Here is a 12,148-nt window from a genome sequence, read left to right as displayed (position 1 = left end):
TAGCAGGGGCGTACAATTTCGTTTCAATGATACACTTTCATGCAACATTTGAATGAGTCACTTCAAGTGTTTCATACATTTTTCTAATGACTCGGTCGTTAAAAAAAACTTTTCCACTCATCGTAGCACTCGGTAGTCTCCCACCCGGTCCCATTGCTTGTGCTTCACCCGTCAGAGCATTAGTGTCTCACTGGTGCACGCTAGTCTCTCAATGGTTACGGGCGCCGGTTAATTGGATTTAAGTGGTCGAATTTGTTATCCTCTTTCATAAAACATAATTATCATTCTATTGGCGTGCACCACTATTTAAAAATGTGGTTTAAATAGTGTTTTTAGCATGTTGAAGTATTTCAATGACTCATAAATGAAACGAAAATCCAAGTGTATCATCCCATGTTTCATACACTCTTGTTTCTGTAGCAGCAACGAACGAGTGTGTTGCTGGGTGAGAAATGAAGCATCACAGCAGTCCGTTCGCATGGGAAACGATTTGCTACAGCCGTCGTACGTCATGTTTTCCTTTCGAAATTGCACGACCCTGATTGTTAGTCAAAAATAGGCGTTCAGAGAGGACAATCCAAGCAGTATTTTCGCTCGAAATCCAAACAATGTCAACAAAAATGTATCACTGCACTCCACTCATCATCTGGATAACAGTGAAACTATTTCCATTAATTATTTTGTAAATTTGACTGGATAAGCTGCTTTTGAATAGTTGATGATTGCTAACGATTGAATGATGGAATGTTGAGCCTTAACGTGTACTACGCCGGATTGCTGGTCAATATGAGAAAGTTGAAGGAAGTGATTATTCCAATCGCTTACTAACGGAATGATATTCGACTAATTTCTGTGGGACACCCGGAACCAGTTGCAAATCTCCGCCGGTAGTTTCTTAAGTGATCTGAGGCTATTTTCGAACTACCCGTTTGGCAGGTTATTTGATGTGTCGTAAGGGCGTAGCCAACTTTTCGGTCAGGGGGGGCAAGCACCCTTAGCAAATTTTTACCTACTACCATTTATAACTAAACGCAACACGATGAAATTGAATATAATAATATTATATTCTAAAAGCATTATTTTACCCTTTAGCAGTCATTATGTTGTATTTTGTACAATACGTTGAAAAAAAAACTCGCCTATTCTACACAAATTCCTGGAGAAATTCCTGAAAAATCTCTGAAGAAATCCCTAGAGAATTTCCTGGTTGACATAATTTCCTAAGAATGTCCAGAAGCAATTCTTGGAGAAATTCCTGGGGTAATTCTGGGAGGAATTGCTGCAAGAATTCCTGGAGGAGTTCCTAGAGAAATTCATGAATAAAATCCTGAAAGAATGCCTAAAAGAATTCCTAGAGGTATTGCTTGAGGAATCCTTGTAGGAATTCCTAGAGGAATCTCTAGAGATATTCTTGAAAAAATACTGGATGGTATTTCTGGCGTAATCTCTAGAGGAATTCTGAAATATTTTTATTTCAATTTCTGAAAAAAAAACCTTGAGAAATTCCTGGTTGAATTTCTAGAGGATTTCTTGGAAGAATTCCTGGAGAAATTCTCGAATGAATTTCTGAAGAAATCCCTTAAGAAATTTGTGGAGAAATCCTTGGAGGAATGTCTGAAGCAATTCCTGGAAAAATCTCTGGAAAAATTCCCGGAGAAATCCCTAAAGGAATCTCTAAAAAATTCCAGAAGGTATTACAGGAAAATTTCCTGGAAGATTTTCTGAAGAAATACGTAGATGATTGCCTGGAGAAATCCTCGGAAGAATTTCTGCAGAATTTCCTGAAGGAAGCTTAAAAGTATTTCCTGGTGGAATCTCTAGAAAAATCCCTGGAGAAATTCGTGAACAAAACCCTTCAGGAATCCTTGAAAAAATTCCTGAAGGAAACTCTGGTGAAATTCCTGGTGAAATGTCTAGAAGAATACATGAAAAAATCCTTAAGGTATTCCTGGAGAACTTGCTGGAAAAAATCTGAAGAAATCCCTAGAGGGTTTCCAGGAGAAATTCCTGGAGGATTTCCAGGATGAATTTCTGAAGAAATTCCTGGGGTAGTTCCTGGAGGAATTCGTAGATAAATCCCTGGATAAACTGCAGGAGGAGTGCCTGGGAGAATTCCTAGAGATATTCCTGTAGGAATTGCTGGGGAAATCTGTAGATGAATTTTTGGAAAAAATACTAGATAAATTTCTCTAGAAATCTCTAGAGAAATTTCGAGAGATTTTTATTTATATTCCATTTTTTTTTTCATTAATGAAAAAACCACTGGAGAAATTTCTGGAGGAATTCCTAAAGGATTTTCTGGAAGAATTCCTAGAGAAATCCGCGAATAAATTCCCGAAGAAATTCCTGGGGGAATCTCTGAAGCAATCCAGGAATCTCTGGAAGAATCCCTAAAAAAATCCTGGGGATATTCCTGGAGAATTTCTTGGAAGAATTTCTGAAGAAATCTCTAGGGGATTCTCTGGAAGAATTCTTGGAGGAATTTCTGCAGGATTTCTTGGAGAAATCTTTGAAGGATTTCCTGGAGGAATCCCTGGGAAAATTCTTGGAGAAATTCGTGGAGAAATCCCTGGAGGAATCCTGAAAAAATCCTGAAGGTGTTTTTGGAGAAATTCGTGGAAGAATTTCAGAAGAAATCCCTTGAGCGATTCATGAAGGAATTTTTGGAGGAATTATTAGAGAAATCCTCCAAAGAATTTCAAAAGGAATCCCTGGGGGAATCCTTGGAGAAAATTGTGGAGAAATCCCTGGAAAAATCCCCGAGGAATTCCCCGAGAAGTCCCTGGAGAAATTCCTAGATAAAATCCTGGAGGAATGCCTGCATGAATTCCTGGAAGAATCGCACGAAGAATTGCTGAAGCAATCCCAGGCGAAACTCCATGGAAATTCCTGAAGGAATTTCTAGAGGAGTCCTTGAAGCATTTCCTGATGAAATATCTGGAAGAATTCCTCGAGAAATCTCTGATAAAATTCCTGGAGAAAACTCCATAGGTCCAAGAATCCGAGAAGGAATTCCTGGAAGAATTACTGGATTTATTCCTGGGACAATTCCTGGGAAAATTTCTGGTGGAATTCCTAGAGGATTTTCTGGACAAATTTCTGAAGAACTCCTCCAGATCCCTTGGGGAATCCGTGGAGAAATTAGCGAAGAAATCTCTGAAGCAATTCCTGGAAGAATCTCTGGAAGAATCCTTAAAAAATCCCGAAGGTATCCCTAAAAAATCCCTAAGGTATCCCTAAAAAATCCCGAAGGAATTTCCTGGAAGAATTTCTAAAGAAATCCCTAGAGGATTCCCTGGAAGAATTCTTGGAGGCATTTCTGCAAGATTTCTTGGAGAAATCCCTGGGAAAATCCTTGAAGAAATTCGTGGAGAATTCCCTGGAGGAATCACTGAAGGAATTCCTGATGGAATCTCTGGAGAAATTCCTGAAAAAATCCTGAAGGTATTCTAGGAGAATTTCGTGGAAGAATTTCTGAAGAAATCCCTAGAGGATTTCCAGGAGAAATACCTGGAGAAATTTCTGACATAATTTGTGGAGGCATCTCTAGAGGAATTTTCGAAATAATTACTGGATGAAATTCTGGAGGAATCTCTAGAGGACTCTAGGAGAAATTTCTGAAAAAAAAATCCCTTGAGAAATTCCTGAAGGAATCCTTTGAAGAATTATTGGATAAATTAATTAATGGTGGTATTCTTGGAGGAACCCCTGAAGCTACTTCTGGAGGAGCCTGGAGGAATTCCTGAACAAATGCTTGGAGGCATTTCTGTTGGAATTCTTGGAAGGATACCTGGAGGATATCCTAGAGAAATCTCTAGAGGAATTCCGAGACAAATTCCTGGAGGAATTCCTAAAGAAATTTCTGGAGGAATCTCCTAAGGAATTCGTAGGAATTCCTGAAGAAATCGCAGATAGAATTCTTGGAAGAGTTCTTGGAGGAATCTTTGTAACCTGAATAAATCCCTGAAGAAACTCCAGAAGGAATCCCGGAAGCAATTTCAAGAGGAAGTCCAAAGGGAATGAATCCCCAAACAGTTCCTGATGGAAGTACTGAATTAATTCCTGGAAGAGTTTCTTAAAGAATACAAGGAGGAATTCCTGAAGGAATCCTAAGAAGAATTCCAAAGAGAATTTTTGGAGGAATTTTTAAACTTTAAAGTATGTTTTTCCAGAAAGAATCACAGCAGAAGAAATTGCCGAGTAAACCCCTGGAGGAATTCCTGGAGGATTTCTTGGAGTAATCCCTGGAGGATATCATAGAGGAATGCCTTTAGGGATTCCCGGAGGAATCTCCTGGAGGAATCAGAGAAGAATTCCTGGAGGAATTTCTGGAGGAATTCCTAGAAGAATCTCTAGAGGCACATCTGTAGGAATTCCTGGAGGATTTTTCAGAAGAACTCCTGCAGCAATTTCCAAAGGAATCCCTGAAATAATTCCTGGAGGAATCCTTGAAGAAATTCGTGGAGGACTCCTTTGAAGAATTCCTGGAGGAATCTTAGGAACATATCGTGAAAAAATCACAAATGGAATTCTTGGAGAAATCCTGAAGGAATCCTAAGAAGAGTTCGAAGAGGAACTCCTCGAGAAATCGTTGTAGTAGTTGCTGAAGTTATCCCTGCAGGAGTTCCTGAAGCAACCCCAGGAGGAGTCTTGGAAGCAATTCCAAGAGGCATTCATTCTTAAGGGAATCCCTAAATAGTCCCTGGAGGAAATACTGGACTAATTTCTGGAGGAGTTCCTGAAAGATTTCTAAGAGGAATTCCTGAAGGAATTCTAAAAAGAGATCCTGGGGAAATCCTTGAAAGATTTTTTTAAATAATCCTTGGAGTTTTTTTCTGAAAGAAACACAGGAACAATTCCCGGGTGAATCCTTGGAGGAATTCTTGGAGGAAAACCTGGAAGCATACCTTAAGAAATCCAATGAGGAATTCCTTAGGAAATCCCAGGAAAGCTTTCATAACAAGTTCCTGGAAGAATTTCTGTAGGAACACCTAGAAAAACAATATGAAGGAATCCATGTCTGCAATAAAATCTGAACGAATTATTGTTGGAATCCTTGGATGGACTCCCAAAATAATGTTTTGTACAATGTTTTAACGAATTCCTGGATTAATTTTTAGATAATCTCTGGTTCAATTTTCTGAAAAGGCTTCTAATAGATATTCCTGCTGAAATACTTCAAATTATTCCAGATTGAATTATTAGAGCAATCTCTAGTGGAATTGATGAATGAATATATGGAGTAATCCTAAGAAATCTCTGAATGAACACTTGCAGAAATACATAAAATGATCTCTGTTGACATTGGGAATCCCTGGAGAAAATCCTGGAGGAATCCTCGAAAAAAGCATTGGAAAAATCACTGGAGGAACCTCTATAGATATCGCAGGAGAAATTTCCTAAGGAATATCTAGTGAAACCCCGAGAGGAATTCTTGAAAAAAATTCTTCAGCAATCCCTGATCCATGAAAAATTCCTGGAGGATTTTATCGATGCATCCTTGTAGAAGTATCTATAAAAAAATCTGAAGAAATCGTGCAGCATTTCTTTGAACAAACCCTGAAACAATCACTATCGGAACCCTGCATGATGTCAAAGGAAGAATCCCTGGAGAAGTTCCTGAAGAAATACCTGAAAAAAATTCTGGAGGTGTTCTTGAAAGAATTCATAACGAAATCTCAGGTATTTTACTTTTAGCGTGACGTTTGTTTGAATTGAATACTAGTAAAAATTCGTGAATAATCCCGGGAGGAATCTCTAAGAGAATCCCGTGAAGAATCTCTGGAGTTCTTGACGGAAACCCAGGAGACATTTAAGGGATTGACAGCGCTGTGCATGAAAATGCCCTGTACTGTGCTTCAATGAGGCCTGATGAGCTCTGATTTTCTCAGTAACACCCTCGGCCTCGCGCTTAAGGGCTCCCGACATGTTTTTGGTGATTCAGGCGGACGAAAGCCTTTTCGTAATCGATTAACACCACGAAGACATACTCTTGGAATTCATTGATGTGCTCTAAGATGAAATGGAACGGAGCGAGGCAAAGTGGTCCACACAGGACCGTTCGGCACGGAATCCTGTCTGCTGCTGTCGGGGAGTTCCGCAAATCTTCTCCTGTATCCGGTTAAGGATCACTTTGCAGAAGACTTTAAGAACGATACACAGTGTTTAACATGATGTCCCACCAATTATCGCATACAGGCAGATAACCTTTTTTGGGTACCTTTACTAAAAAAGCCTTGCATCCAGTGCAAAGATTCTCATAGTGCAATTGGGGAGTGCAGCTCATACATTTTGGATCAATTCCGGCGCCGGCAAAGTCCTTACAGTCAGTTGGAAAGGAAAAGGAATGTTAGAATGTGATGGTTGTTGTTAGTAGAGGCCGAGAGCACTCTGCGTCCCCACAACCAGTACGGATGGGGTATTTGTTAGTAGGGTGGAATGTGAGATCTAAGAGTCACCTTTGGTCGATGATGCGATCCATGGATAGGGGATATATTTAAGTGATAGATTTTGTATTAATTACTTCGAAGGAGAAGCGGCACAGTTCGCTTGGTGGCATAACTTGTAGGCGTTATAATATAGAGGGGCTGTCCATAAACCACGTGGTCAATAGGGGGGGGGGGGGGTTCGGCCAAAGATCATTTTGTATGGACCAATAAAAAATTTTGTATGGACTAATGACCACGCGAGGGGGGGGGGGGTTGAAAAGTCCCAAAAAAATGACCACGTGGTTTATGGACAACCCCAGATTGACGATGTGCTGTGAAAGTTACAAAGGAAGAAAAACTGATTTTCAATCCGCTTCTGTTCTAGCGATGGCTATGAACTTATGAATATGCATGAGTTCTATATGTAGAGAAGAGAAAGAGAGAAAGATACAAAGTAGGAGGAAAGGGACAGACTAGGAATTGAAACCAGGACCTACTGCATACGAATCAGACGCGGTAGTCACTTAGTCCACCAAGCACGTCATCTGATTACTGTAAAAAAAAATCTGTTAAATCGAAACGCAGTTAACATTCACAAAGCCAATCGCCACATCAACTGTGGGCACTTGCCCTCAATGCATCGTTTAACGATCCTCGCGCCGCGCCGGTCAGCGATGAGACATTCGTACATCCGCTCGAGGTGCAATCGATTGCAAATAAGTTAGTAAGACACGACCTGCAGCAAAAAAAAAAGAAGAAGCAGGCTGCATCCAAACACGGGCTTGGCTTGACTCGGCTCGGCTGACACACCAATCCAGCAACCGTAGATAGATCAACAAAGACCAGATGTCCTTATTGGGGAGGGCTGTGATGATGGGGGGGCTCTGCTCGTTTACCCGATTCAGGCAGCGGATGAGAAAGGGAGCGACGGCGACAGCGCGCGAATTCGAACTGCAGTTCGTCGCTTCTGTTGTGCTGCTGCTGGCTGTGGTAGAGATCGATGATTTGTGTGTCAACCCCGGCTGCTGCCATGCCGGCGGCGGCCGCAAAAAAGAAGGCTAGAGATACATATTTGCACATCTTAAAGCCTAGCCTCTTTGTACGAAGGAAGAAACAGTGTCGCTTGATGCCGTCTTAAAGCGGGGAGTTTAATGACACTTCTTCAACGATCTGATGATGGACGGTCGGATGGTGACAACAGCAGTATGCGCGCGGTAGACAGGGAGCAACGCTGATTTCAAAGTCAAACAAAGCGCCGAATACGACGATGGCGGTAGGCAGGCAGAAGCGTGCATCCGTTGATGCAAATGCAAAGCCGACAACGAGCTGTTTCTGATTCGGAGGACTGTATCCGAATATAAGCTCTGAAAATTAGAAGTTTGACAGAAATTCAACAATTACAACAATGGTCAGGTTGTAGGTCATTGTGGGAAAGAGGAATGAAGTGATGGTTGCAATCGTTTGTGTTCAAGACCTAATATACCTCTGCGTCTACACAAACTCATGCGGATGTCGGATCGTTAGTGGAATATGGTTGGCAGAGGGTTCACACATTGGTGCGTGGATGTCAGGCGTAAGGTGATAGATTAGTGCGATTATTACTATAAAGCTAGGCGGCATAGTTCGCTTGATTGCATAACCCGTAGGCGTTATCTGATAGATTGGACACTGTGCTGTGAAAGTTGGAAGGAAGGGAAATGGCTTTTAAACCGTTTCTGGTTTAAGCGATGGCATGAGTTGTATATGTAGAGAGGAGAGTATAGAGAAAGTGAATAGAAATATACAAAGTAGAAGGAAACGGACGGGCCAGGGATTGAACTGCATATGAATCGGAAGCAATAACCACTAGACCGCCAAGAACGAAAGAGCGGATCTGGTGTGTTGATTACATGTTGAAGTACATGACTATCACGCCAGAACCTCGGGTCGAATCCCACTCCAAAAAACTCGCAAAATGTATATTCTTACTTCGGAAGGGAAATAAAGCCAGGGATTGAACTGCATATGAATCAGAAGCAATAACCACTAGACCGCCAAGAACGAAAGAGCGGATCTGGTGTGTTGATTACATGTTGAAGTACATGACTATCACGCCAGAACCTCGGGTCGAATCCCACTCCAAAAAACTCGCAAAATGTATATTCTTACTTCGGAAGGGAAATAAAGCGTGGATCCCGAAATGAACTAGCCTAGCACAGACTTGTGTTACGGTGAAGTTTTGGAATACTATAGGTTGGCAAATCATAAAATTTGAAAACAAACAATCAACAGTTTGCGTTTTCGAAAACGTTGGCATTGTACAACATTATGAGTGAGTAACCCAAGTTTGTTGAACAATAATTATTAGTCTTGTAAAGGTTTTGAGAACCGTCATAAGACCTCATACCTTTTTTTTTTGGTTTTATGATGACTTTAAGAACCTCTTCTAGTTTAGTTGACTAAAAATGTTACTTGGGTAGTTAATCACTCACTCATTATATTGTGGAATCGCATGTAACATTTTGATGACCAATTAGTCATGTAGAGGTTTTAAGAACCGTCATAAAATCTTGAACATATTATTTTGGCCTTATGATAGTTCTTGGAATCTCTTGTAGTCTATTTGGATAAAAACTGTTACTTGGGATGCCTAAATTTATGCCCAAGTTTGTAGTAGAAGACATTTTTTAACTGATAATTTTATAGATTTGTTTAAAAATACTATTTTGGACCTTTACAGCACATTTTCGATACAGCCCTTCCCTATCACTTGGAAAAGACGATGCAATAAAGGTCGATTGGTGTCGAGGTATGGTGGTGGAGAAGAAGCCTATGAACTGCGCCGTGTGTCACTATTGCTGTGTAGTAGGACGACAAAATGTGTCAGGATTCTAAGATATCTTTCTGCAATAAGTCGAAGGACAGGTTTGCGTTTGCATCCACCAGTGACAGCAACGAGTGGCGGAGCCTAGATGTGCAAGTAAAGGAAAGGTGTCATATTCTTCGAGAGTGGTGTAGCGCTGCGTTGCTAGCAGCAAGTCGCGTTTTCGGCCCGGGTGTGGCGAGCAATGCTCTTGGAATATTAATCATCTCTATATCTCGATGATTCTTTGGCTTCGCTTCCGTTGTGGTGAAATAGATGGTTATCTACGATGGCGTGTAGAGAGTTGCTATATGACTAATGTTATTCTACGACATGCGTCTCTAGTGTGTATCAAGCAGATAGTTTTAAACTGTTTGCTTTCCGAGCAGGTGTTCTTCCCAAGTGGGATTACGGCAGTGTACAGTTGGAAATGTTTCTCTAATCAAGGAAAACGATTCACCGTTCGGAATTAATGTCCTACAGTTCACCTCACAGAGTTCAATCAGACGTGAAAGGACGATGGTCGGCGGTCATGCTTTGTGAGAATATTGCATGTGGATAATGGCTGCCAGTGCCACCACCAACGCACTCCAGTCTTTCTCAGGTAGAGCCCGTCGCTAGGTTACAGGGAAGTAAGTTCACTTTTCAGATGAGAACGACCGTGTCTGTCTCTGGTGCGTAGGTGTGACCGACCAACGATTTATATGCACCGTTCATTGTGTTTGCCCGGGAAAATGAACCCACTTGTGGTCCTGCATATTGCAGCTCCTTAGTAAGGAAACAAGTTTTGAATTGATTTTTTCAGTCGTTGAGTAGCAATAATTTGAAACTGTTTCCTATTTCTTGACAGAAGAAAGGACATACACTCAAATTGGGTTAATTTGAGTAATATCTTATCTATCAGGATACGCTAAAGTTATAGGTACAGAAAACTGGACTTTTAAACAGTTTTGGTTTCTATACAAATTTGAAAATTTGAAAAATTCGCTTTCAATCACAAGACTAATACATATAACTTTCATTTTGTGAGTTCAAGGCAGTTATTAATAACCATCTAAGCAAACGTAATATGTTTTCTCAGTATCGTGCATTCATAATTACCGATCCATAACAGTCTAATATTATAATGATGACAATATGATTCGCAGTAAACGACGATCATTCGAATGGTTATTTACGACTTTTATCGATAAAAATAGACAAAGAAAGATGAGTTTAGAGGTGCAGATATTGCTACCATTGCGCCGACAAGGCTAATGGTAGTTCAAAGGAAAAAGCAAAATTTATGCCTCAGGAAACAATAGTTTATAGCCTTCCCGAAGCGATACCAAAGGATCGTAAAATATGCCGGTCCCGGTGCCAACTTGTGCCGATGACCTTGAAGTACTTTGGGGTCAGACCGGTCCTGAACGCACCACAAGGTACCTATATGAAAAAATACGAATCGTGATGGAATTCACGCGTGCGAATGCGATATGGTCGCGATAAGTAGGTAATTAATTTGGCTCACGCATTCACCGCTACGACACGACGCCGCCCCATGCTGGACGTTTGGTTTAATGTTTTGGGCTTGGTGAGTATGTATAGAAATTCGAAAAAAAAACGCTAAAAGGAAACGTAATGTTTTATCCATAATGATATTGTTTAACCTTTTAGGTTTTTCTGCAGGCGTTTCTTCATATATTTCTACGAGAATTCCGCTAGAGATTACTCCAATAATTCCATATGGAATTATTCGAAATATTTTAGCAGTAATTTCTTCCAAGAATTATTGTAGAAAATACAGGGGGTGGCCAAAATGTTTGGGATAGGCAACTTTTTTTTCTCTCACAAAAAAGTTCAACATCCTATAACTTTTCATAGAGTGCATAAAAAAATCTCAAATTTTGACTGTTTGTCAACCTATTATATGTGCATCATTGGTACAAATTTGGGCTCGATTGATTAATGTTTCGCAAAGTTAGAACCGTTCGGGTAAAACACTATTTTTTATACAACTTATTTTTGATCTGTCATATCTCAGAAACCAGTGAACCGAATTGAATGAAATTTTGAACGTACATTAATAATATGTAGATGCTGCACAAACTATTAAATCATAGGTACTTTTTAAACTTTGAAAAAAGTTATCATGGATTGACATTTTTTGGATTTTTCTCGAAAAAATGTGATTTTTTTACATCAATGTCAATCAATTTTAGTGTTGATATCCAATGATTTTCTACTTCTGTTCTCAAGGTATTTCTATTCAGATATATTAGAGCTCATTTAGATTGAAGAAAGAACAATTTAGTAATTTTTGTGTGGTATTGTAAATTTGACTTATTCTCCTCTATATGGGTAAAAATTTCAACCCGGTATAACTTAATTGGCCATGAGAAAATATTACATTTCATAACGTCGTATTAAGTATCAATATATTGTTGATAAACGTTAAAAAATTCATTCAATTCGGTTCACTGGTTTCCGAGATATGACAGCTCAAAAATGTGTTGTCTGAAAAATAGTGTTTTACCCGAACGGTTCTAACTTCGCGAAATATTAATAAATCGAGCCCAAATTTGTACCAATGATGCACATATAATAGGTTGACCAACAGTCAAAGTTTGAAATTTTTTGATGCACTCTATGAAAAGTTATAGCATGTTGAATTTTTTTGTGGTAGAAAAAAAGTTGCCTATCCCAAACATTTTGGCCATCCCCTGTACTTCCAGAAATGATTGAAAAAAAAAATCAATAATTTTGTACAAGAAATATTCAGGAGTCCATCTCAAGAAATCAATAATTCTGAGATGAACCAGCCTCGGGCTGAAAATCTCATAAAGACATTTAAAAAAAAATCAATAATTCGTCCAGAAATTACTGCAGACATGGATTC

Source organism: Aedes albopictus, chromosome 2 (assembly GCF_035046485.1).
Source record: "Aedes albopictus strain Foshan chromosome 2, AalbF5, whole genome shotgun sequence".
Lineage (NCBI taxonomy): Eukaryota > Metazoa > Arthropoda > Insecta > Diptera > Culicidae > Aedes > Aedes albopictus.
The sequence above is the reverse complement of the archived record's forward strand: the minus strand, read 5'-3'. Positions refer to the sequence as shown.